Source organism: Lepeophtheirus salmonis, chromosome 14, assembly GCF_016086655.4.
Source record: "Lepeophtheirus salmonis chromosome 14, UVic_Lsal_1.4, whole genome shotgun sequence".
Taxonomy (NCBI): Eukaryota; Metazoa; Arthropoda; class Copepoda; order Siphonostomatoida; family Caligidae; genus Lepeophtheirus; species Lepeophtheirus salmonis.
Window position 1 is genome coordinate 479,797 of NC_052144.2, and position 27,997 is coordinate 507,793.

Here is a 27,997-nt window from a genome sequence, read left to right on the forward strand (position 1 = left end):
ATATTTCACAATATACCTTTTGCAAATCAGTGGACTATGGAATGGTCGTGTATGAATTAGGGATTCTAGGTTAGGCTAGAGTGCAATTTTCGACAGACAGTTTCATTTTTTATTGGTAAATACTTCAATATTTTTTGAACTTTATTTAAAACAAGATGGTGAATGCTGTGTGAAATTCAACACATTCATTCAACGGAAAAAGGGTGAACGGGTCCAAGCCTGCAATAAACTAAATAAATAGTTGATAAATCCATGGGTAACTGCACCTGCAGTAGAATCTGAAAGTTGCCTCTTCCTCAGCAATCTGTGAAGTAAATAACTTATTACCTTTGTTGGTCAAACAAATTTGTTGTAATTATGTTTGAGGCAATAGGAGTTAAGCGTATAAAAACAATAAAGGCAGTAATAAATGCAAAAAGTACTAAGCCTGAGCATTAGTGCTGCTGGGCAAATTATGAATGTTGGCGATCTGCCGTGCTCAATGCATGAATGATCTCCCCATGCCGTGTGGGGAACGAAGGTATTTTGTAGAAGGATGGTAGGTGCTGCTTAATAAATATTTTTGCTCCTAAAGAAGAGCAAAGCAGAAGAAAATAATGAAGCCCGTGCAGGGGCTCGAACCCTGGACCGTTAGGTTAAAAGCCTAACGCTCTACCAACTGAGCTACACGGGCTTGTTACTTTGTCCACACAGTTCTAAAAATACAAAATTTAATAGTTAACTTGTGGCTGCGTGGCTAAAAAAACAATGCAAATTTCCGACAGTTTAAGATTTGTTATTTTGAGCTATGAATTTGATATTCAAAAACAATACTTCAAAAGCATAACTTTTTTATTTCTCAGATTACAAAATGAAATTTACAGGTTTCTAGTATTATAAGTCTGGATCAACCTGATCTGCACTTTGGAGCACTACTTGTATGTAGATAGACTCATCTATATTTAAAGAGACATCTTCTCCTTAAAGCTAAGTAAAATATACTTTTTAATTCTTTTATGGCATTTACTCAAGCTTTTAGTTAATAAAAAATTGCAAATATAATACAAACGGACTTAGTAACATTTATTTATCTAGTATCTTGTAAAGTTTCCATTTAATCTGTTCCTCAGACGTACATCAATTTCATTCCGACATTAGTACCTTTAATCTTTATTACTCTACAATATGAAAGTACTTTTTCTTAATTTTTAACCTCTCTTTTTTTTCCAATTATTCTTATCTATTATCTGGGAGCGTGGGAAGAAATTCTTATACTAGAATTTCCTACACCATAATCTGTGATCTAATAAATAGGGTATTTCAACAAAACAACACAACCTTCTAAACATCAAGAAAATTCAATTCTAATTTTCAGGAATTACAGAGTACATTCTTGTGTAAAAGTTTATATTTTTGAATACCTGCAATTAAGTTGTATAATATAAAATTCGAGTATATGAATATCCACGCTCTACAGACAATTAATGATACATATTGAAGCCAAGGAGATATTAAAAGATATGACAAAGTACTTACATATTGCGCAGTCATAAAGTTTAAAGGTGCTAATGTTGGGTAAAAATTTATGTATTTGGAATGGACAAATTGGATAAAAAATTTACAAGATACTAGATAAATGAATGCATTAACGTCTATTATATCTTTTATTTGATACATTACAACATATTTGTGATTTTGAAGGCTATCATGAGATGACTTATTTTCTAGTAATTGGTGCAACTAAACGAAGCAACAGATTGAAAAAAAGGACTAAATAAACTATATTTAAGCCACCATCAAAGATAATTATTATAATTAAACCAAGAAAAAAAGATGTAGTAATCTTTGAAAAAAATAGTCAAAAAGCTACCTCTTATGGACAATAAGAAAATGACCAAATACGAATTATTGCATGAATGAATTCAAGATGGAGCCTTGAATTTTGAAGTTTTTTTCGGAAAAATAGAAGAGAAACTGAATTCATCCTCTTCAAGGACCTCCTGGTAAATTCTAAAATGGAACTACTCAAAAACATGGTGACTAATGTTCCAGTATGTATTATCTGACAGTGGGAAGCAAAGCCATACAGTACCTGTAGCGATCAGTTCCCTCGCAGAGTTGAGTTTTTCTCTAAAATTACTCTTCATATGGTCAAAAAGCTCATCTGCTTTCATGAAGGTCAAGTTGCAGAGTTGTCAAAGCTTACCATTCTCGGAAGACTATCCTATATTCATCTTATCATCTCACATAATTTACCAATAAAATAACTAAACTATAGTTAATATTTATTCATTAATACTAGAGTTAGTAGAATAAAATATATTCTAGTTGCTACTTTCTATACTTGTCACTCAAATCTAGCTATTTTTTTTATTAATGCACGAATATATTTTAGTCTATAGCTAGATTTGTAATTTTCTAGAAGGTAGAAGTAATAACAAAATACTGGCGGACAAAAAAAAACTTAATTCTGACCAAGACATTTTTCAACCGTTTATTCTTTCCGTCTTCGTTTCCCTACCTTGTTTAAAGCTTTAGGTAGAGATATGAAGGTTTGAGGATTATAAATTCTATATCCCTATTTTGTGAACAAACATGATATATGTGGTAACTTAACTTTAGTCAAACAAAATAAGTTTATAGTTTGATTCGATAGGTGATTAAAATTGATTAAAATATTGAGATATATACAAAAATGTATTTGAAAATAAAAGGTATATTTTATATTTTTTTTGTATTTTAAATAAATATAACCATCTGATTACATCGTAGATATTTAAAATGAAAAACATAATTTAAAATTATGCAAAAACTAGCGGCTATGCATTTAATAAAACAAACAAACATTAATACAGAATTTATGATTTTCGTATTTTGCTAAACCACACTAGTAAAATGGTATAAAAGTATATTTGATTAGTTTAGTGTAGCTCTCATTTAGTATACAATAGAGGGTGCAACGATACAGTCTTTAAGCTTTTTCTTTCCATACTTGTCTGAGATGAGGTTATCAACCGTTTTTATAAGCTGATTCACTTTTTAACAATACCAGAGAAGATTAACTGAAGTCTCTACTAAGGTCTTACAAAGGAAGCAACGAATGTTTTTTTTATTAGAATTGTTTGTATATAGGGAGGAGATTGCAAGTCTATATCAAAACCTATTTTCAGCCAAGTTGTTTAGGGGTTGGCATTAATAATTTGAGGACATATATCTTGTGAAATATCACAGAGCTTTTACAGTAGTATCTTCATTACTCTTACAGGGAGCGTCTTTATATTTTTTGAATGAAGAAATCTTTGATTTCTTTAAATTCCACCATTCGAATTTCTATGAAAAATGCAACTAATTCTTTTGTCAATCATGTCTCTTGCGGAAAATTATACTGCTGCCTGGACGATCCAGGGGTTGATTCCTCCTTGAGGTTCTATGGTTAAATGGTTCATTGGAGTTTAAAAAGGTTATAATTCTTCATAAACAAATTTTAGATAGAGTTGTATTACATTTCTTTGGCTCAGCAACTGATTACATCTAGTTACCTAATCTTTTTTAATTATACTTAAAACCATTGTTCAAGGATTGCTAGGAAATTGTTTGTTGTTGTTGAAAAACAACTACCGAGCTTTTCGTTGTTTTCTATGTCATTCAACAAAGAGCAACTGTCCCGACATCTGAAACATCATTTGTAAGATGAAGAACGATAAGATTTAATAAACACTTCACACAATGAAATCACACCATTTATATGTGTTTTTATCTATGGTGTTGGAGGCAAAAGCAGGAATATAGAGAGGTATCTGCAAGGATTATATTTGGGGTGGGGCGGGCTAAACAAAAATTCTTTCATGTTTTTAGGGGGGGACTACAGCCCCTCTAGCCTATATCCTGTGGATGACTCTTATTTATATTGGTTGTGTAAGTCTTTGTTAAAAAAATTATATATATTTCAAATAAAAGGGCTTCCTGAATTGCTTAACCTTCATAAATTTAAAAAAAACTCATTAAAAATTAGACCATTTTGATAAATTTTAGAATTTATCAAAATTACGGTCAATTTAATACAATACACATTGATTAATTTATTATTTAGTAATATATTGAATTAAAAAAATGAATAATATAAACTATTAAAAACATAGTTTTGATATAACATTTGGTCTCAAAACTTTGTTCTTATAAGAAATGAGATGATCCACTTTTTTAATCAGAGGCTTCATAAATAAATTCTTAATCGTAGAACTCTGGTCTTCATAACCTTAAAGATAGTTTTTTAAATTCTCTGAACCTCTCCTCTTCTCTTACCTCAATCAACTTTGTCCATAGAAACTCGTTTAGAGTAAAACTTATCGTATAATAAACATTGTTAGTAATTTAGTGTGAATTTCTTAGATTGCTTGTTTTTTTTTGTAGTTTTTTTAAATTTGTAATCTGAAGAATGAATTTTCCCTTCCTATTATTTTACTCCAAAATAGTTATACTGCCTTACCTACTACATTCAATTATATTCTAAACCTGATTGAACATTCGTGTGTTCTCTAAAAGACAGAAAGTAACCTTGAGGATATGTTGTGGAGTTATAATTTTTCATTTTGTGGTACTCACAGTAGAATTGATAATTGACATCTGAGTAATTCTTGCCATTGTCTTTTTTATTTTCTTCTCCCCTCCTCCCTTGTCACAGCTGATTATAGCTGATCTTCTCTAAAACCTTTTTCAAATTATCAGGGTTGATACCATGTTGATTATCTTTAACATGGCCATTATACATACAATCTTCATTACTGAACATTGTTAAATTGTGATCTAGATCAGTTTTTCCCAAAACTTTTATAGTTAGAACCTTAAAAAATGTGCGACCCTTACACCTTTTATTGAGAAATGAAAATAAAAGGTGTAGAGCATTTTATGCAAATTGATAACTTAAAGGTCGATGAAAGTTTGATAAACGATAAGTTTCATATGTTTTTGTGGAGCACTATCTTCTGGGAAATACTTTTTAAAATGATCCAGAAGGGTGGAAAAAAATATATCTACATTCCTTATTTTTCAAGTTTTGATGCCATTCAATGTCAATTTAAATTATGTTCTTGTTTTTTGGAAATCATCTTACGACCCCACTTTGGGACCCACTGCTCTAGATCAGTGGTTCCCAAAGTGGGAGTGGTGCCCCTGTGGGGGTCGTGGGACACAATGTAGGGGTCACGAGGTGTGTTCTGGTAGAGAAGAATATAATTTGAATTCACATTACTTTGAATCGCATCAAAACTTAAATAATGATGAAGTTACAATTTTTTTATAAATCTCTTCTGGATCAATTAAAACAAATATATTTCCCACAAGATAGTGCTTCACAAAAATATAACTGGATACATCCTTTGCACCACCAGAGGTAATCATCTATTTTCTGGTATGGAAGATGATTTTATCGAACTTTAATGTGACCAAATAATATAAAAAACATTTTGATTCAAAACACTTGTCAAAATCTGAATTTCTGTGATCAATGAGTAGCCAGACCTTGCTAAACCAGTCTTAAATTTATATATAGTTCAACTTATTTATATGAGAGGATCTTTTCCATATTAACTTATATAAAAATAAATACAGACCACGGCTTAACGTAGCGGATCTTTTAGTTTCCTATGTACAAAATTAAACCGAGAATAGACCTGCTTTGCTCAATGCACAATGCATATCAGTCACATAAATACATTTATTTGTTTATAAACCAATTTGTACAAAACCAATCTATAATACCATTTCGTTTGTGAGTTTAATTTCTGACTTTATTTACCATAAAAAAGAAAATTAATGGCAAATAGTAGATTGATATGTCTACAATATATATTCAATTATTTCGTCGTTATATTTCCTTTTTGTAAAAAATATTTTTTGATTTATATAAAATTAAAAGCTATAGTTTTGATCAATATATTTATATAACTTAAATTATTTGCCCCTGGGTTGAACTTTATAGGGTTGATATGGCCTCAGAGTCAATTATTTGCATAAAAAGAACTCCAAATTTTATGTTTATCTCTCAATGAGAGGTGTAGGGGGCGCACATAGTCTAGCAGTATATTTGATGGGTCGATCTCAAAAAAGTTTTGGAATTAGTGCTCTAGATAATAAGCAACACTATAATTTACTAATAATTTTTAAAGCCACTCGTTGAGATACCCCAAAACTATACAAGAGTTTGTGAGATGGCTTCAGTTCCTACCCTATTCGAACTCCACACCCGGGATAATTGTAGTATATACTTTAGGGAGCTGTAATCCCAGAAATTATGTGATAGTGTTTTATTTGATGTGATTTCTCTTCCCAGGAATAACTATTTCAACTCTATTACCGAGGCAAATGCAACTATAGGTCTCATAGATGAATCTTTGAAACTAATTTATATATAAGTTGTATATCGAATGTTAGATATTGTCAAATGCAGATAAAGGCACTTCGTATTTTTCAGACGAAAACTTGAATATTTCAAAAGTATATATATAAAAAAAATAACAACTTTTGAATTTAAATAAGTAATTTTGAAACTTCACAGCTTTTGAATTTAAATAAGTAATTTTGAAACTTCACAACTTTTGAATTGAAATACGTAATTTTGAAACTTTCTTTTTTGAGGCAACCAGAGTTTGATTAGATTCTGTTTTTGACAGATCCTCTAGGATTTCTAATTTATCATGCAGCAAAAGTGTTCTTCAGGAGCAGTCATGACCTGTACCTATTGATTAAAAAACAGTTTTAAATGAATTTAAAAAGAAACATACAGTAAAAAAAATGATGGTGTCAGCTGACCATTTCTTCCAAAAAGAAAAAAAAATATCCTCATGAGCATTTTTAATTCTCAGGATTTGCTATGGAGTTGATATTATGCTGAGTTTGTACTTCATATTTTTTGTATGTAAAGTATTTAATATATTAAAAAATTGGTTCGGAGAGAACGTTGACTACTTTTATTAAATGTAATATTCTTTTATCCGGATTCGACTATAATTTATTTATGAACTCAATTTTTTTGCAAATTCAATTTTTTTCCTTGTTCAGTTTCTCTTTTATATTGACTGGTTCAAACAACTAAATAAATTTATATATGCCTATTACATTGTTATTTGACTAAAACGAATGAACAAATCGAATATTTGTTCATATTTTATGGCCTTTTAACAGTTTAATATTTTATTTGTAAATAACAATTTCATTCTCAAATCTATTAATGTAATAAAAATATGATTTAGTCTTTGATCGAAGAACAATGCTCATTTATTTACGCTTCTATCTGGCTCTTACATAATTCAATCGCGTTTATCTTTACTCATACTGAGCAATTCTATTCCTCTCCTTTCATAAGGATGAACCGTAGGAGAATTATGTATTACCATTCCCTGGGGGAAAGAAAGGTTATTTTTCAACTGATTCTTAGTGGTCTTTTGGCCTTTCACATTCTCAATTCACATCTTATAGCGATGGACCATCTCTGATCACTTGATTGTTAAAATTGGACAGCTAATTTTTTTCAGAATTACAAAAAAAAAAAAAAAAATTCTAAGTTTGATGAACTCATTAAATGCATTTAAAATAATTTTCCTGAAATAATTGTAGGATTAAGAAAAGTTTTTAAGGATCTCAATATTCTCGTTTAATAACGTTTATTGTTTAACAAATTGTTTGTTTTGTTCACAGTGGGGAGTTATGTGATAAGTGAGAACAATATATGGTATATGGAAATTATTTATCTGCTATAATATCTCAAACTGTGTGTATTTATAAATGAATAATGGGTTAATCAAGTTGCAAATTGAAAAAAGTTTGTTCAGGAGATTTTAGAATATACAATTATAGTTAAATTAATTAAAGTATAAACTGGGTTGATTCGATAAGTCTGGACAATTTTAAACCTTATCAATAACTTTACACTATGATTTTTGAGGTGTCATATTCGACATTATCCTATTTTTTGTCCATTTTTCTTATCGAAACTAAACTCCCTTATGCATGAGAATTATTTATTATTCAAAAACCATTTTTTTATCTTGAAAAAATATAATTAAACAGTTTTTGAAATAGTTAATTACATATATAAATATGTATTATAATTTATGATTGTTTTTTTTTCAGTAATTAATCACTACTAAATAGAGATCAGGGTGCTGGTACTGAAAAAAGATGATAAACTAATTTAACAGATGATATTTTTGTCAAATATTCTTTCGAGTCATGAATGACCTCCCCTTAAATCTTTTTGAATTCCTTCCAGGACCCATGACCAACTTATACCAGTGTAAGACTCGGTGACTTTTGGACTCCATTTGTCACCAAATGTTGGAGTCGAGCAGATAGAGGTCAGGGATCGGGGACTGAAAAAAAAATTAAAACAGATTAAAAATCTTGGACACTATACAGGTTGACCCATAAGTATTAGAACAAATTCAACAGCCAAGAAAGTACAAAAATATTTATTTCTCCATACATCATTTTACACCATTGCAATCAGTGTGAAATTTACTTCAAAATGAGTGCTGATTCATTCCACATGGAAAGAAACGTTTCGGAACTGCTTTACACTCTTTACAGATGGTCTCCTCCGACAAGTTACCCCATGCAGACATTATGGAGGCCTAAAAGTCACAACTCTGCAATAGTAAGTCAAACTAAGTTTCCTCTCCATAATGGAGTATATGGATAAGTCCAGACGTCTACATCATGTCCTTGTTTTTTTATTGGCCTTAAAGCTCATCCCTTCCTAATGAAGCAAAATGATGGCGCGCTTCGGGTTCATGATGTTGTCGTTAGAGGCTTAAAATATGTTTTAAAAAGAGTTTTTTACAATAAACAAAGATGGAGGTTGTCTGAATCATTTGCCACAAACTTAATTAAAAAGTCCTATTCGCCTATGAGTGGAATCATTTTTGCACTCGTCCGATTCTTACTTGTTCAAACAGGTGATTACATATTATTTAAAACAAACAAATTGCAAAAATAAAGAAATATGACTATGAGAATGGAATCATTTTTGCACTCGTCCGATTCTTACTTGTTCAAACATGTTCTTATTTGAATTCCTTCATTTGATATTTTGCAGCAAATTAATGAAAACTAAAGTTAATTTAAAAAAAAATATATTTGTTGTTTTAATTTTTGTTTTGTATTGTAACTATACTAATCAGAAGAGACTCAAACATAAGTATTTAGTTACCTGTATAGTTAAAAAACTGATGTGCTATACCCACATATTTACTATTATTTGTTAAAAATAAATTAAGAATGCTATAAAACCTTTAAAGATTTTTAGCATTTTTGCCGATTAACTAATTTGCAATGCTTTGGTCGTATATTTTAGGTCATTGTCGTGGGGAAAGACACATTTTCAGTGCCCTCCCCTGACGTTGGGAGATTGTTGCCTAAAGATTTCAGGATACATGATCTTCCCTACTATGTGGTAAAGTCGTTCTTTCCTTCTTGGTAGAGAAACACACCCTAAGCATAATGTTTTCATTCCAAGACTTAAAAATGGAGACGGTGTTCTTCGGGTTATATATAGCATTTTTCTTCATTCAACCTTTTTTTTGTTTATACTCGTATAATGTATTTCACTGTTGTTAAAATAAACCTACAATTAAAATTTAAATTATATACTGTTCTTTTCTTTGTAAGTGGACAAGGAAGCAAGTACACTTAATTTTTCTTCTGTATATAGATTTTTCCGATTAATCCTTATGAGCAACAGCAATTTACACTTATTGGTTGTAAAATTTACCGCTCAAAATAAAAAAAAAATGCCCTTGAGCAGTGATTTCTAACCTTTTATCATTGCAGAGTCGCTATGCTTAATTTTTAGGGAAGGCTACCTAATTTTACTACAATATTTAGGGTTTTTTTTATTTTTTAAACATTTTTTTAGATATGACATTTTTGTTTTTTTTTATTTGACGTTTTATAAAAAAATAAATTTACTGATGATTTGATAATCTCACAGACTCCTTGTATTCAGTAGAGCCCCAATAGGGAATCTCTGCTCTAAACTATAGCTTAATAGTTAATAATTGGTCCAAAATATGACATTAAAATATCAGGCTACTTGGTTGTATATTTGTCATATGGGAAATATATAATTGGAAATTATCATTTCCTTGATATCTGTTCTAGACTTTTTTTTTGCTGACGTACTACATATATAGTTTGTCAAAAACTATGAATAATAAAGTGTGAATGAATTCCATTGCTAAATTTCTATTCGTAATAGAGACCTTTCAAGTGACGTAACACTTTAAAGCGCTTGACATAGTTCTTTAAATCGGATATGTACATTTATTGACATATTTGTATAAATAAGCAGATGTTTTTTTCTTGCCTTTATTCAGAATCTTATTCTAAATACTGAATTAATGTAAGAAACGATAGAGTTTTAACGTTGTTCCCTTTAAAGACGGCATGTCACATATGTGTCATTAACATAAATTTCACATAAGTTTAACATACTTTTTATATGAAAGTTTTTAGATTTTTTGAGTACTCTATACATATATTCTAGCAAAACTTAAAATTATTTTTAAAGACTTCACTATGCTTTTCCATGTTCAGTATGCTATCAGACATGTTTGAACGGTTATTTTTGATTATATTTTGCAAATATATTGTAGCATAATATATTAAATAATATTTCAAACTTACAAAGAATTGTTCATCTTTTTTAAGTTTAATTAATTGATTAATGGTCACGATTGTTTTACTTATATAAATGCAAATATTGATATGTAAGGGTTGAAATAGTATAAAATGTCAGTAATAGCAATGGTTTCAAATAGTACCATTCGGTTTAATAAAGTTAACATATTCCGAAATTTTTTCAATAAGCGTTTATTCCATGAAAAAGTATAGTACAGAGAAAAGGCCAGATAATTTTTTATATTTATATTAATATTATTTTATTCAAAACTATGTTTTTTCAAAAGATCTACTCATGCTAAAACCATAATTTAACCCTAACTCCAATATTACCAACTCTAGGACCATTTATGCAAGACGGATATTTTCTTTATCAAGTAGAATGGTTACTCTGTCATAGAATGGAGGACCCATTGAAAATTAAATGTTATTAAATAAAAACAAATAGTCCGTCAAAGTCCATTTGCCCAGTAAACGAAGAGTTATAATGCTGTTCCAAAAGTAGTGAACAACCCTGTATAAAGAATACTGAACAATCATTTTGATATCTTGGTTATTTTCACCTTCATGGTAATGGGGTTTAGGGGTTTTATATTGTTCTAAATAATAAATATCGATTGATTTCGGTGGTTTTCTTTTATATATTCTTGATTGCATTTTGTAATACCCCGTTGCATAATAGATAAAATAAACAGAGAGGATAATACAACCCACATTAAATGACAACCTGCTCCACTAAATTCTTCCATAATAGAACAAAAGACTTGATGTTAAAATATACGTTGAGAACATAAACTGCAGGGAACCACATAGAGAAGACACAAAACAACAACTGATAACCCTCATTGTTTATTTGGCTACCTCCTTCTGTGCTAATTTACTCATTATTCATTTATTAACTACAACCAACAGAGAAAAGCAGGTGTGAATGACCCATTTGTTATCCCTTCAATCAGTGTTGTTGTATTTTCATTTGTTCTGTTTTGTAAAATTTAAATCTGTATGATGCAATCAATAGTGAAGTCATGTCGAAGAAGTTTTTTTTTTTTTTTAACTCAAGCCTTATCAAACTTTTGTTTTTGAGCATGGCTTTCCTGCTTCAGAGAAGGTTATAGGTAATATTGCCACAAACGTTTATTTCTTAAATATTAACCTCTGGTTATTCCCCCTTTACCCTATGAAATATTTGCCACTTTTTTTGTTCTTATATTATATCTTCGAACTTTGCCTTCAGTTTTAAATTTGAAATTATAAGCGTGGTGTAGACATATCCATCGAAAGTGATTGGGCAGGATATGTGTTGCATCAAAAACATAATTACTCATGAAAATTAATGTAGCATGGTTCTCGATTTTTATCCAATGTAATGACTATGTATACCCTGATCAAATGGGAGTACTGGCGAATTTTATGGGTGATTAAGAAGTATCATATTTATTTCTGGCTTGATTCCTAGGAAGCCTCTTTTTGTTATTATAAATAGTAACATAATAGATATGGTGGAAAACGCAAGATGTATCAGAAATAAACTTCACTTAAGTTGTCTACCGTGTGGAAACTTGAAACCTACACACTTGGAAAGAAAAAAGAAAATAGCCTGCGATTCTTTAATTGTACATTTAAAAAAAAAAAAAGTACATAGCCAATGTCAAATTGATTTAGTATAGTCGGGCATCATTGGCATGAGGGTTAACAACAATCCTCTTGTGAAAAGATTTGCAAGTATTGCAAATGAATTGAGGATCCATGGGAGCCTACTCCCCGTCGTCAGAGGCCTGTATGGATTAAGCATTCGGGTGACGGATACTACAGTCCCACCTCTCGATGTACAGCCAGAAACAAAAGTCGAAGGGATTTACATCCGGGCTGTATTGTTGCCACATTCTCTTGTCCCAGAAAGCGATGTTGTCAGCTAAGAAGATCTGATTAACTTTCGCAGTGTGATTGGTTGTGCCATCTTGCTGAAAGACAAAGTAGCGGTCTGGGAATTTTTGCCGGATGCAGAGGAGTAGATTGGTCTTGAAACGTCGATGTACGTGACTGGTGTAAACATGAAACCAGATAAGTGGCCTACTTGAGGGCATCCACATTAATGATGGGTTTATTTCCGGAGTCCTCCTTTCTCTTGTTGGTCTATTTAGGATTTAACATCTCCTTAACACTGTAGATGGTAATTCCCATGAGCCTGGCCACCTTTGTTGGAGTGTGAACCGCACGAAGAAGAGTTAATGCCCTATGCCTTGAGCTTCGCTACGATGACATTTCTTGTCCGATTAAAAAAATAAATAACAGCAGGTGCTTGAGATACATGGGTACCTATACAGTTACAGAGGTTCTAATTTCTTCACACGAAACCTCTCAAATCAATATAATAGAAGTGTGTAAGTTTCAAGTATATCAATTTAGTACAGAATGGAGGAAGTGAAAATATTATGATATCCCATACACAATAACACGAGCACCTGTGTCATCTCCAAGAGTTGACAAAGGTATTTCAGAATTCAAAATAATTTGGGATTCAATTAGTTTAAAACACATGTTTGTGTTACGTCACTCCTTCTACACAAGCTACTTGGATGGAAGAGTCATTGCTAATATAATATTGAACATGACGTATATAATCTTATATTTCTCACTATTTTTCTTTTATCTTCTTCTTCTAATCTATCGTTGATAAACAACTACATAGACTAAAGCTTAAATTAACTTGTGATGCAAATCTTTTAAACAATAGGTATGCTTAAATAAAAGAAACAATTTGAAGAATATTTATGAGGGGAGAAAGAACGATGATCATGACTTTTCATTAGATCATCTACAATCAGCTGTTAAAAGGGAAGGGGATGGGGGAGAAGGAAATAAAGAAGGACTTCGCCAAGAATTACTCGGATGTCATTCCCCAATTCTACTCTGCGTCCAATAACTCGGTACCAATTCTTCTGGGTTACATTCCATCTTTTTTGAGTAGACACAAATGTTCAATCAGGCTTTGAGTTGTTTTGAACTTTTTTTTGCCACCTCTGGCTCCCCTAAAGAACTGATGCCACCCCTTAACTACACTTTTTGGGTGTATGTTGCGGGGAAGGGCTGCAGTGTTGGTAATCCTAACGCCAAGACCCTCAAAGACACTCAAAAAATGTAGTTGAGGGACACTGCCAGCCAACACCTGGACGCCATGAAAGAGGACTACATCCACAGCGTGTACCAGGCCTTCCACTGTCACCTAAAAACAATCATTGTCGATAAAGGCGGTTACACTTATGATGAAGAGAGCTCAGACACACATCTATTTATAGTATTACTTTTGTGGAAATTCAATTCTTGATTAATAAATTATATTTTGTTGAAGTTTAAAAATCAAAATGTTCAGATTTTAATGAACCACTTGGTACAATGTGAATAGTGCCATAAAAACACTCGAATTGGAGTCTGTACGCAGAAAAGCAAGGAAGAAATCAAATTCAGTGTCAATTTTAGGAAAATACATAGTAGTTACATCTCGACTAATGATGTATAATTCAATTTTCTACATTTAAAAAAGAAAAGACTTACCAACAGGTGTGAACAAATCAATAATAAAAGCCAAATAATATAACATATGTATTTACATAGATATATGTTTGCAGTAGTATGAATACACAATTGGGGATGTCACGGATCTCCAAATTAGGAACCGTATAACGAATTCCTAAACTGAGAAAGGTGGATTAACTGCGAACTTATTTTTAAAATACGTACTGGGATGAGGTGAAAAGTTATCGGCCTGACACAGAAATGGTGTTCCCCTCGGCAGTGCATGATTGTTTCCTGGTGATTACAAGGGCTATACCCTTTAATCCCCAGTTTCAACAAGTCTGTTCGGGTGGTTTGTTTACACAAACTGTTTCAGTAAACATACTTCGTATGTTTTGTTAAAATGAATATAATTGAATATCGTTCATTTATAAAATTCTTCGTTTTGGATTGTTTAACCCTCAATGAAATGTATCCGAAGTTGACAAAGGTGTACGTGGGTATGGTCCTTCCATGTCCCCCTTTTTAAAAGTGCGTACCAGAATTTTAACGTGGTTGCACATCCCTCGAAGATGAGCCACGTGAAGGACGGGCCAAAAACGACACCAGAAATCATTGAAAAAGTGAGTGGGATCGTGTTAGACGAAAGCTGTGGCTGTGGGGGTATTGGAAGAAATGTTACTACGAAGAATAAAGTATGTGTAAGCTCTCTGCATGATGAGTGTAGAATTTGCTTACTACTAGTAAAAAGAAAATATGCCAACAATTTTAGCGGCAAAATTTAGACTAATTCAACAAGGATCCAACTTATTTTGTGAGGCAATTAGTTACCAAGAATAGGATATGCTTGATCAAGTGCTTAGAAGTCAAGGGAGATTATTTTTTAATTGAAAGTTGCAGTCTTTTATTGTCAGGCCGATAACTTTTTACTTTACCCTTGTATAAGAATGGTACATGCAAAATGATCCGCTTTACAAATCATGAATATTCCCTAAGAATGCATTTAAATCATCTTGTTCAAAAATATATTTATATTGGACTAAAAAATCCAAACGTTGATCGTGTCCATAAATCAGTGTGGCTCTTTGGAAAAGAAGACAATTTGGAGCTTTGGATTTGTACATAGGTTTTACAGAAATTAGGCACTGAGCACATTACACACTATAGAAAATCATCTGAAAAACCCTATACTAAGTGGTAGTCCGTGGTTTTTGCAGACTTAGGCAATATATAAATTTAGTTTCTAAATATTAAATAATAATAATCAATTACTTAACACATTGGCTAAAAAATCACAGGCTTCACACATAGTTGGTGCTATCTTTTTTAATTCACCTTATTTTTAGACAGTACACACCTTCAAAAGACAACTGTCCAAATTTTATGACAATCTGTTTTCTTTAGTTTGTTAGTTATTATTCTAAGTATAATGACCCCAGAACTTGGCTCATATTGAAAATGAAGTGAATAGAAAAAAATGTTCATTTCCGAAGTGTCCATGTGTTTTAGAGGAATTATGTTGTATGGTGATCCTTAATTCTACTCTGATTCCAACAAGGATTACACTTATACATTTTAAATAAACCTTAGTTTAATTCTATGTCGTTCACGCGCTAAGGACTACTTTATTAATAAATTTTGTCTTTTTACGAATTAATTATTAATAATAAGAGCTTTAGAAAAAAAAGTGTTCAGGCTTTAACTAAAAAAAAGTACTAGTACTTACGACTTAGACTTTAGTCGCTCAAAGTCTTATTAAAACAGTGTGATACTACAAAACTTAAAATACAGACTGTATTTTTTTCAGTTGTCGACAGGGATCAACTAATCATAGAAATAATCAAAGCGAGACTTAACAGTTATAAATTAAATTAACTCAACCTCTCTGCCTTTGGTAGTGGAGAAAAAATATTAGCTGTCGATTTATATTTCTATACTGTAGTCCACTTCATCCCTTCCCGTTACTTATTCCGTATTTCGGAACATAAGGAATCAATATTCCTGTTAATAAAGTAAAGAACATTTGTCTTCTAGGAAAAGATAATTTTATGATATATAATTACAAGAAGGGGCCACCTTCTAATTTTTCGTTAGTCTACTAACTGCTGCTTCAGTATGTTTCTTGGCCATTATGCTATCCCTAATTTCGCTTTTTTTTCTAGTTTCCCCAGTACTGTAACACTAATCAATTTGCAGCATATTTTGTAAGATTAGCCTCAGACTTTCTAGGGTAAACGGGCTGTTTTTTAGGCTACAATTCAAAGTATTAGTGCCAGTTTATCTCAATCAGTTTCGAGGAGGTGGTTCTAACAGGGCGAATTGCCTTCGGCAAACAGCGTAAAAAATGTGTTTATTTATAATTTACACTATTGTTAATACATTTACTAAGATAAACTAAATCCCAAATATGAATTTCTTAATTAAATAAAATAAATACTACAAAGTTACGAAAGCTTGAATGATACTCGTAAAAAAGGAAAATTAATTCATGAACTGTGTGCAAGGTATAAAACGAAATCCAGAGCTTGACCTTGTTCTCAATAATGGCCTCCACGCTGACTCTGGAAACTAGATCCTGATCTACATTATGTCACTCCAGGACGGTGGACTTGTTGGTGGATCTATCACTTCTTATGATCTTTTCTCCAGTGAGCTCCAGCCACAATATTCTATCGGATTAGGTCAGAGGAGCTAAAAGGTCAAATATCAATGTACACCTAGTTGTGGCAGTGTTCCTGGAGCAAGTCCAGAGTCCTTGGTTTCTTCCATGGCCTTCCTCAACTACGTAATCCTTCTCTTTTTTATCCCTGTCATCTAATATCCGAAACGTTGTTTTACAAAATCATCACAACAGCGCATCTGCGTTATGCTTCTGAAAATAAAAACCGCTTAAAATCTGCTGTTTTTGACTTTATGACAATTTTTTGGCTACTAAGTAAATCATAATAAATTCCAAAAAACAACCTGGAATTTTTAAGTGCAAGATTTCGTTGTTATACCCTGTATTTGTTGTGAGACATAAAAACAAATATTGTAAGGCTCATAAGACTACAAAGTTTTGTACTAATTATATCCGTTATTTAAACAAAGTGTTGACAAACTTTTAGCTAAAAAAAACAAAAAGCTATTTGAGCATTTAGTGTTACAATAACAAAAATTTGTGTTTCAAGGACTCCTAACACGAAAATTGATATCATTATTTTTACTTTGTGTGAATATAATGATTCATGGGAAAGACAAAATACGGCCTGTAATAATGATGGAAGTCATGACATACATATACATTCGCAATTAATGACTTTTTGTGAAATATCATGTTATAGTAAGGGTCCTTGAAGGTGAGTAATTCATTCAAAAATGGTAAACTGGTATGTTTTCGCTAAGTAAACATAAATACAACCTATTTATGTTAGATGGAAATTGTGGTGAAATAAACTCAATATTTTAGTATTATATGTTATAATTAGTGTTGGATTTCAGTTATAGCTCAGGACTTTGGTTCGAGTATAGGCATCAGATAAAGAAAGTTAATAATCCATTGAACAGATAAAATTTAAGCGCAACAAATAAGTCAGTTGAACACCCTTAATAAAGCAGTCAATTATTAATATAAATTAATAAAAAACAAAGTAGGTTATTTTAGAAAATACGGATTAATGAAGTTCCAAAGACATGCTTTAGTTTTAGTGTCATTAAACTTTCCGGCGTAGGGTTAATTTTATAATCCCTTAGTCGTCGTTGGACAAATTGAACAGATAAAGGGGAATATTTTGGACGACGGGCTGTAGTTTAGAGACAACACAACATTGTAAAAGTCATCAAAATTATTTTTTTTTGTAAAATTAAAGAAGAAAAAAAAGTTGCGGCAAATTACACAAAAGAAAAAAGACACTACCAAAAATATAAAAATATACCTAAGAAATGTATTTCGATTAGTATGACGGAAATTTTCAATTTTCATTACCTGAGACGATAACAGCTCATATCTTCACATCCGGAATTGAACAACGCTAATGCCATCACTTACGTCTTCCCTTGGGATTATTTTCGTTTCTAAAATCCAAACAAAATAAGTGCATTAGGTAATTTTGATTCTGGGTCATCCAGTCTGTCTACAGTTTTGGTAATATACTGTATTAAAAGTCGAACACTGGAACAACCAACAAAATCGTGTATAGAAGAGTTAATTTTTTTTTATAGTCCTGACAGTTGTACTTCAAGCTTAAAAATTCAACCCCCACACCATTTTCTTTGTAAATAAATTTTCTCCTAAATAATCTTACAATTTTAATAGAAACCATTTCCAAATGAAAGCTAAATAAAAAAAATATTATTATTAGATATAATCGCCTTTGGAGTATATCATGATGACAGTCTCGTTTGGCAGATTTTGGAATTCAAACTAGATCCTGGATATCAGCTTGAATTTTGTGTTGAAGGAGGATCTGTTAGTATGTCACTCAACTGTACCCAAAACAAAGAAATACAAATGACCTATCAGCTGCAATTTCCTCAATTTAGGACTTAATATGATGATCTTCTAGAAGCTTGATGTACTCATTGACATTAGCTCTAAGACCATTTGGGAGTCTGATCTCATCTTGTTACGAGCGCCCCTTGATTCATAATCAGTTCCAGACTCTTTTTGTTCCTGGATGACTCCCAAGACAAAGGGTCTATCCATGTTAGAAGATGTTTGAAATGTCAGTAGTGTCTCGTCCAGTATGGATCGCAATAAACACACTCTGCCTTTTCGACGATTGTGAAATAAATGCTCTGTTGATCGATGCCATTTTTTTTTACCTGACTTAAAAAACTTCTGGCTAGCTGCCAATATTCTACCTGTGCAGATATTGCAGGTCCTCAAAGTTTGTTGCTAAATAACGACTGCACCCTGAAATTAAAGCTGATTTTTTTTAGTTTGAGTAATAATAAAAATTCAAAACTATTAATAGCACATATTTCAAATACTTTATATACATACACGATATATTTTGTTTCAAAGTTGTATAATGATAAGAAATAAAAACCGTCAGACAAATTAAATTATGTATCAAATTTGAATTAAATACGTAAAAGAAGTTTATGAAAGTACAGATAATTATAAACTGCTTTTTTCTTACTTAGATTAGTTTATTTTTACTATAAAGATCAGAAATTATATTTTGTTAAGACACCAAACTCATGTTGTTCAGAACATGATTTATTTTTTCGGAATGTCTTATACTCATATAAGTATTTTTAGCATGTAAATTTTATATTTATGACTGCAGAATGGATGGACTAACTAAAAAATAGAACAAGATACCAAATTTAAATAATGTAATTATTATAATGGATCAGCGTGTATTATGCAATTAAACATGTTTTATTTTTATGGTTTCTTTCTTCCTGCGTTATTAAAATGCATTCATGTATATGTAGGTTTTTAATTTAAATTAAATATGTACTGAACTTATAGAATGTTTATTAAGTATAATGGATAAATTTTGCTAGCATTAAATGTATATAAAATTAATGTACATAATTCTAGACATCCAGCAGTAAATTGTTTATTAAGTCAAATCTCAAAATAGAGTAATCCCTACTGTTTTTTCTATGTGCATTCATTAATGTAACATCATGGAATGATTAGCATTTTAAAAGAATCATGCGATAAAAGTGATATTTAATTCGAGATTCATAGGTACTTACTTCTTAGTCATTTAATGAAAATTAATTAATCTTGGGGTTTTTTTTTCAGAAAAAAAGACTCTGATAAGTAACGAATAGAGTTGTTGGTCATGCACGCAAATTTATGTTATGACCCATTTCCTAGAATTACTTCAAGTCATATTAATTTGATATCTACGTGCATTTACAAAAATCAGAAAAAGAAGGTTACAAATGTCCTGACTCATAGAACTATGTGTTCTTTCAAACCGTGAACAAATTTTCAACAGCTCAACTATATTTTCATGAAAAAATGCAAGCAGTAAGACAATGAGACTTAATACAAGGTACTCTTGAGCCCACTGGCCTTCATTAGCTCTATCAGAAGGTGGGTTGAGGCTCTTGTGTATGAGGACAATCCTAAATCGTCCTTTACAGCCCCCCTGATGATCCTAGTTGCACTAGTGAAGTCGTTGGCGAGGAGAGTCATCGAGTTGGAGGTCCCCCTTCATCTTCATCTTCGTGCTGGACTGGAATTCTAGATCCCCCTTTAAATTGTGCCCTCTACTTCCTGCTTTCCTGGAAAAGTCTTCGTCATTTTACTACATCTTGGCCCAATAATATCTTTAACCTTTCTATATTAATTTGAAAATTAACATTGATTCACAGTCCATGGCTTGTTGCCCATCCCTGTATATTTATTTTACTTTATATATGTATACCATTCAATTTGAGGGTGGCCCCTATTGGTGTTCACCGTGGACTTGATCCTTGGAGTGACGGCTTTTCAGGCTATCTTCACGTACTTATCCGACATATCTAAACACTACAACTCCATTTCAGTCTTTAGGACATCAACGTTCACAGGGGAAGTGGCACAGGCCTTACTCTAGATGGTGCCCTAGATCCCAAAGTCAAGAGAGTTTTTCTCAGTTAGAGCCTACTTTAGAAATCCATTTACTAAAGCAAATCACAAGTGGCTGCTTTATCGAATTGCAACCTCTTCTGTATTCACAAATATGTCGTGCACTGATGGAAGAAGTAAAACTTGCTCCTTCTGCCAAAATAGTATTGAAACTTCGTCACACTTACCCTGTTCTTAGTAAAACCAGTAGTACAATTATGTATTTTAAAAGTAGAGGATAGCTTGAAGACCATGATAACAGAAGTGGTCTAGATCATGGAAAACAATCCAAATTCTACAAATGTTTTCAAAATAGAGGCGATTTTAAGCAAAATTGAAGAAATAGTTTTCTCTACCAGATGCAATCAGGTTCGAATTACAATACAGATAAAAAAAAGTCATAGAAAGAGGGGAAAACTATGTAAAAAACAGACAACGTTTACTTCTTCCCCAAGATGTTCAACCTGCAAGAACCAAGAAATTAAAAAAAAGTATTCTAAAATTATAGCTAATACAATCAAAAATTAATACCTTATTTTTTCCATTGAGCTTGATATCAATGATTACATTTAAAATATTTTTTCAATACCAATATCATTTTAATTATGTAAGAGGTTCAATAAATTTAATTGATAATTTGTTTTCTATTTAGATATTAAAATAAGTAAATACAATTTCTTAACTCTCGGTTATTTCTACGGTAGAAAAAACAAAAGAATCAATAGTTATAATAACAAGTAAAAAAAAATTCAAGAACTCCCAGAAAATTTATTGATGTCAAAGATTATACATTTTGGCCGCCAAAATGGTTCCAATAAAGACTTGCAACTTCCTCCCTCTAAATGAAAAAATATTACATTATCTACTTCTTCCGTAAGACCTCAGTAGAAACTTTAGTTCACCTTCTTTACCTGCTATTGTCAAAATCTGAGGAATCCGATTATAAAAATTGTTGATAATCTTATAAAATAAAAATATGGACAGGAACTCTCGCCTACAAACTTGCTTTTCCTACCTCTATGGGAGGAAACTTCAAATACAAAGTGGAGGCAACAGTTAGTAACTTTTTTTGCGAATCTTCTTTATATGAATCAACATTCCATTTGGACTGCAGGAGATAATTGTACGTTTCATGAACTCTATAGACAAATAAATTTTATTTTTATAACATTTTACTAGTGTCTTTTAACATGATTGGAAAATCAAGACTTCTCAAATTTTATATACAACTGTAACCCTTTTATAGAAATTTTTTGTCTGTGTTAATAAATAGTAATACATTATGTAAATCATATCAAGTATTTTACTATAAGTTAATCATTTTTGTAATATGTAGTTAAATGGTTATATTATATTATCAGACAAAACATGCTTTATAGAGAATAAGACATATCTAATAAGACCTTTGATATTCCCTGTTCAAATTTATCATTTTCATGTCTTGTCAACAAAAAACACTTTTGAACAAAAAGGAAGACTAACCTCAACTTTTTTTTTTTTTTTGACTTTAAGTATACATTTAGTATATTTCGAGTAAATGATAAACTTTTTATTCAAATTTGTGGGGCTGAGTTAAGATACCAAATAATCATGCCTTAGTTTAGAACCATTATTTAATTTAAATGACTTATACTTCTCCCGAAATGTTCCTTATTCATATAAAATCAATTAATTTCTCATTTTTTTAAATTTTGAATATCAACTTTGGCTATATTAATTTGTTTTATAGATTGTATCCTTCGTCAAAGAATACAAATGAAATCCACACTGAATTCTAGCATGCTTTTGTGTTGACAGGTCACATATGTAGATTGTGGATCACCATTATGATATACTCAAGATGTGAAGCGGTTACTTCAGTCTCTGGGTTGGATAAATAAAATAACCCAGGGGAAAGAAATATTCTATTTTTGATACTTTTTAATAAACTTAGAAATTGGAATATTGAAATAATTACACTTACTCTAAGTAAATTTGGAACATACCTCACGCCCAAGTGCCCTTATTATCAATGAAGGTAATTGTCCATGTAGTATCCTATGTGTACATAGGTACATATGTTCAACTCTATATGTATCAATATTACAAAATAATACACGATGAATGAACAAAGAGAAGAGTTATGCCTTGTCTATGAATGGATGTTTTACCTGTGTATGCTGGGGTGTGTATGTATTGTTTTCAACTAACGCCCTTTGTACTAGACTTTGTATCCTTATGCACACATACAAAGTAGATTAATATAACCTATGTATGTTTAATCCACTTATACTTGAAAAATATATGTAGTCTTTTCATCAAGACCAGTTAGGTGTAATATTCATACTAGTGTTGAGACTAGGTTCATAAACAATTTTTTTTGCGTCTGGTCTTAACTCTTGCATTATGTAAGGGGTATATTTGACACCTTTTATTTGTTTATTTTGATCAAAGTAGAGTATGTACCTAAAGTCAGTACCAATTATGTTAAGTAGGAATAAAGCAATGCACCTTTAAAATGATTCATTTCTCATGGGTAAAAATAAGTTGCGTGAGCGTAAGAGAATTTTTTGCAAACCTTAGTTTCTTCCGAGCTTAATACACAGAAAACTGTGAAATTATGGATGAGCTAAGAAAGAATATCACTTCAGCTATAGGATACAAGATCATGGGCATTGTTGAGCTTTTTGTGTACCCACAAGGCTGGTGTACAAAGTCAAGAACAATTACAATGTCACCATGAACCAAGGGAGTTAAACATTTACAAAAATACAGCGTGGCTTACTGTATGACATGATCTTGGCCTCCTAGTAAGGGCCTGAAACAAAGTTCAAGGCCTGACAGCCCATCAACGCGAGAAAATAATTGTGAGATGGAAGAAAATTATCTTCAAACTGAGTTATAACAACCTAATCCACCAAACCTGAATCCCTTAGATTACTTTATGTTGAATATGTGTATCCTACAACCCCAATGTTGATGGGGTAATGACATCTGTGACTAAAGAGTGGAAAATAATACCCAGGTGGTAGTGAAATACGTGTGTGCCCAGTTTAGGTCCCGTATTAACTTTATACTGCTGCCAAGTGAATAATTTTTGAGAAACATTTCAAAAGGAGCTATTGAAAAATCTGAATACTTGTTTTTCTATTAATACTTTTTTTTGGATATACTTTTGGTATACCCTTCAATGGTTATACTCTTTGTTCCTGTATGCAATTTTTCAGCTATTCCTCATCTAGGGGGAAGTACAAGTATACATAAAGTTCAGACACTTTGAAGCTAGTGGAAGGAATGTTTTATGTTTGTATACAAAGACGTTGTTAATGGTCATGGTGACCCAAAGACATTATATGATGTTCAAATCACATCGTAGGTTATTTTTTGTGTTCATTTTTTGTCCGCCAATTATCCACGGTGCTCCACCAGTAATAGTCCAGATTGTTGAGGTTAGGAGATAATAGGGGCCTGAAATTACAGAACCAGAAATGTGCAATTTTTTTTACATGAGAATATCCTTGTTATTCTTCGATGTGTGATAAGGAATCTTTCTGCCACAAATAATCACGTTTTGGATAATTGAGCTTCAACCATGGCAAGACATGGTACCTAAGCACAATCATCAAATGTGTGTTATCTCTCCAAATTGTTGAATACGCATTGAACCTGTTTCGATCTTTTTCATCAAGGCCTCGCCCCTCTTGCATTTCTTGCCAAATCCTGGAGCCATGAAGAAGGGCTGGGGTTCCTTCATTCTCTTTTTACGGTGCAAATAGCTACCAGGGACATCCCAACTACGGTTGCAAGCCATTTGGCACCTTTTGAACTTGAAGGAGAGTGGCAATACCATTCAGACTTTGATCTTCTGAATTCATTTTTCAAGCCATCGGAAGGAAATTTGATGAAATAAAATTAAAGTCACAGTACTCTATTTGGTTAATTTAGTGTAACTAAAAAAAAAAAGAAAAGAGGTTCCCCAATGTCGAAAATGAGCATTTAATTTATTTCCAGCCGCCCTGTATACATAGGTATTCATGTATCTAATTTTGATAAGGAAGAGAGGTAAAAAAATGTAGATATTGTTATACGTAACCTCATATTTCTCGTAGTTGTGAATAAGTAACTCAAAAAATAAAGTTATGTGGAGCAGATATAAACATATTACTTTTATTAATAATGAAAAATAGGTAAAAAATAAACCTTATCAACATTTGAATTGCACCTTTAGTAGTTTTATTAAGTTCCTTACTCTAAATTATAAATAGGACGATATATGTAATGTACTTACATACATATACAATATTTCCAGGTAGAAAAACATACTTTAGGGGAGACAGGTAATAAATACAACAGCTTTCCTCCCCCCCTGCCAAATATTGAAAAAGATACAGACAAAAAAAATGACATCACAATGCTTTGAAAAAAATAATAATTTGTCAACTTATGTTATAAATATTGGATAAAAACTAGGGGCGTACCAATCTATCAGAATAAGCCTTTTTGAAGTATCGGAATTTGTTCAATAATGCCGATTCCACAGATATAATTATTACTAATTAAGTTATTTCAAATGGTCAACCAATCAAAAGAAGTGAGGTCTCTTAATAAAATGATTTAATCTTTCATTTGATTTTAGCATCTTATCCTCATCAAACTTTTCTCAATGTATTCATCAACAAGAAATTTTTAGTCTAATTTTTGTAATTTCTAATTCAAATTTGATGTTTTTTGATTTGATGAGACAGTCCCTCACCACGGGGGATGTTGCAACACTTGACGAGCCGAATTTAAATCCATTTTTTGGACAAACTACCACATAGTACCTTTAAATAGATTCAAACAGTATCACGCATTTTTACGTATCTAATATTGTCTCTAAATTTGGTGAGTCTAAATCCTTCTACTCGAACGTAAAAGCAAAAATTTTTGTAACTTCTCAGGTCTGCTCTACATTATAACTTTTTTTTTTGTAGAATATAATTTAATAATGAATAATGGTTGCTTTCTTATCTTAAGACAGGAATACCATATAAAGGACCGTGTTGTTACGTGTAGTACCTCCTTGTTTCAAATACATAAGCTCTCCTATTTTGTCTCTTTTAAAACAACATTAAATATACCTACTAGGGTTTCTCATTCCCGGGAAACTGTCATTGAGCAAGATGCCGGAAACAATAACAATCTCCCCTTGGTAAAGAATGAAAACTACAAATTTTAGTATATTTTATATTTAGAAAAAAAAAGACATTTTAAATAATTAAACTCATTTTTCATTACAAATTATCATATGTATTCTACATGTTAATATTTATCACTCATTTTGAACTTTGTTACCCTATCCTAATCGCAACAAACAAATTAAATAAAACGTGATAAACAAGCTAACTTTGGTAGAGCTTGGGATTGCATAATTGTGAAATACGAAACCGCTCTGTATTCTAAAAGTGAAAATGTGCAAATCACTAAAATCCATGGAACTTTTTATATAGAAAATATGAGACATACATCCAATAGGGGACATTATTGTAGATATGAAACAGCTTTCAAAACATTGATATAACCTTCAAACTATCAATCGTGCATTGTAAGATGTATTTACATACAAGGTGGGGATTTTAAATCCATAAAATTTAAGGATAACTTATTTTACAATATATTTTCTCAAAATTTAATCAGTAATTGACAAATCTATTTCTTTTATAAATATGATTCCACAGTGAAGTAAATCATACAAACCATTCATCTCCAGCATTTACCACAGCCTCCAACCTGGTCCTGAATCTGACACAGGCCTGGATTATGAAATCCTTGTGCATGTTGGCCACTGCCTCGAAAATGGAAGCCTGCATGGAGTAAACACTGTTATGTTAACCTCTCTCATCAACACGTTTCACATATAACAGTCCAAGGGATTTAGATCTGGCGAGTCAAGAGGCCAAATGTCAATTCATTTTAATTATGTATTCTCATTTATTATCAACTATTAGCCCGAAACAATCATGAGTCTTCCTTGTAGGTCTTCCTGACCCATCAGACTTCTTAAACGTCTTTACAACATCGTAAACCCTTGATTTGGGTAGCTTCGTTAACTCAATTGTCTGCTTGGGCGTGGGCCAGGCACGTAAGCACATAATAATGGTGGTATGGTGTTCGTATTCAAGGGATATGTTATAGATTTTGTAGTATTTCTTATACAGCTTTTGTAAGCTAAATCTGATGAAACCACTAGATTTCAGGGTTACCAAGATATTGAAGTCTAAACTTGTTGAAAATATAAGGTTTTTACCCTGTATATTAAGAAAAAAGGACTAAGAACGTATAACATTCTTTTTTTACTAAATTTCTATCAATGGAAACACCTTGTTGAACATAATTTAGTATAAAATGAAGGTTATACATATTATGGAGTGATGAAATACCCCGGAAATGTCACATGTTAGAAAAACTCCGTGATATCCCGGGATATTGGTAGAGCAACCCTGATTACTACCATATAAAAGCACTTACATGTATAGAAATATATAATGAAAGATTCATTTTTATCTTATTTCAGTCGTAAATTATGTATAGAAGTGAGAAAAGGGATGGATTTATCGAAAACGTACAAAGAAAATTAGTACTCACCCAGTGAGGCTCTGTCCAAAAAAAGAGTTGAGGTTATATACCTTCAGGTAAAAAATACTCCTTTCCTTTTCCTAATATATTTGTATGTGCTTTAATAGGAGGCCAAATCGTAGCAAAATGCATGTTTTGATGGGGCAAAATATACATGTTTTTAACTAATGTTTCGTCAGACATTTTGTATATATTCTACGTTTTAAATACATGTTATATTATTGTATTTAAGTCATCTCTGAAATCCTAGTGATGGTTTTCTGTATGCAACCTTTAAAAAGGCTGAAAAGGCAACAAATAATCATAATAATCATAGTAATAAAACAATGAAAGGCATATATAAATAAAAAAGAGGGAGTTAACATGGAAGGACAAATGAATGGTTACAGACCGTAGTTTCCTATCAGAGTTCATTAAAGTGAGGTGTTATTATGTTATACCAATAAATAGTTATTAATAGATGATAGTTACACGTAGTGTTAATTAATATTTCTCTAATATTATATATATGTATATATAATTTCATTTTCGTACAGAATGAAGGAGATATTTCATATGTGAAAGGTAATTTCAAGTTATATAATCGATTGATTAATACTCCGTTCCTTTCATGAGCACAATATGTAAAAGGAATCTGAGTAGTAATAATAATTAGTGTTGTATCACACATGATCGCTTTGG

The 27,997-nt window shown here is 31.6% G+C and overlaps 1 protein-coding gene and 1 non-coding gene across 5 annotated transcripts in view; one reads left to right on the plus strand and one right to left on the minus strand.

The window, feature by feature from the left end:
* Positions 1-600: 600 nt before the first annotated feature.
* Positions 601-673, minus strand: TRNAK-UUU (transfer RNA lysine (anticodon UUU)). Its single transcript has one exon. It is a non-coding gene; the product is annotated as a tRNA-Lys (tRNA).
* Positions 674-27,251: 26,578 nt separating this feature from the next.
* The window catches only part of LOC121129022 (uncharacterized), a 39,731-nt gene continuing 38,985 nt past the window's right edge, over positions 27,252-27,997 (plus strand). For 3 of the 4 annotated variants that reach the window (XR_011783476.1, XM_040724671.2, XM_071893267.1), the window contains exon 1: positions 27,252-27,372. The gene's annotated coding sequence lies outside the window, so the exon portion shown is untranslated. Of the gene's footprint in view, positions 27,373-27,712; positions 27,881-27,997 lie in introns of those variants that run through there. The other variant, XM_071893273.1, reaches the window with a different exon arrangement.